The sequence below is a fragment of the Fopius arisanus genome, unplaced genomic scaffold (genome assembly GCF_000806365.1).
Source record: "Fopius arisanus strain USDA-PBARC FA_bdor unplaced genomic scaffold, ASM80636v1 scaffold00012, whole genome shotgun sequence".
Classification (NCBI taxonomy): Eukaryota; Metazoa; Arthropoda; class Insecta; order Hymenoptera; family Braconidae; genus Fopius; species Fopius arisanus.
In genome coordinates, this window is record NW_011887751.1 from 461497 (window position 1) to 461890 (window position 394).

The following is a 394-nucleotide window of genomic DNA, read 5'->3' on the forward strand; positions in this document are numbered from 1 at the left end:
ATAACAAATGAGCGACGCGACTCCGACCAGTTGTTGTTGAAGGGCGAAACACGTTTGAACCTGTCGAGTAACTTTCCTCGCCGCTAGGAGACTCATTCCCAAAATGGCGGATTGGCGGTGCGTCGCGAAATTCAAGAGGAGAGGAAATGCTGGGTAATTATTTTATCCATCAATTCCACGATCCCATTGTCTAATCATTAATTAATATTTCGAGTATTAACCGATTTTTTGGTGTTTTGCCAGTGAAAAATCGACGATATCACGGAATAAAAAATCTCAAAAAATTTCCAAAATCCAAGGCACGACGCGAAACAATGGAATTCTCAAGTGACAAGTCCTTGATCATTTTTAAAGAAATAAATAAATAGATAAATACCGAAAATCGGAATTACTC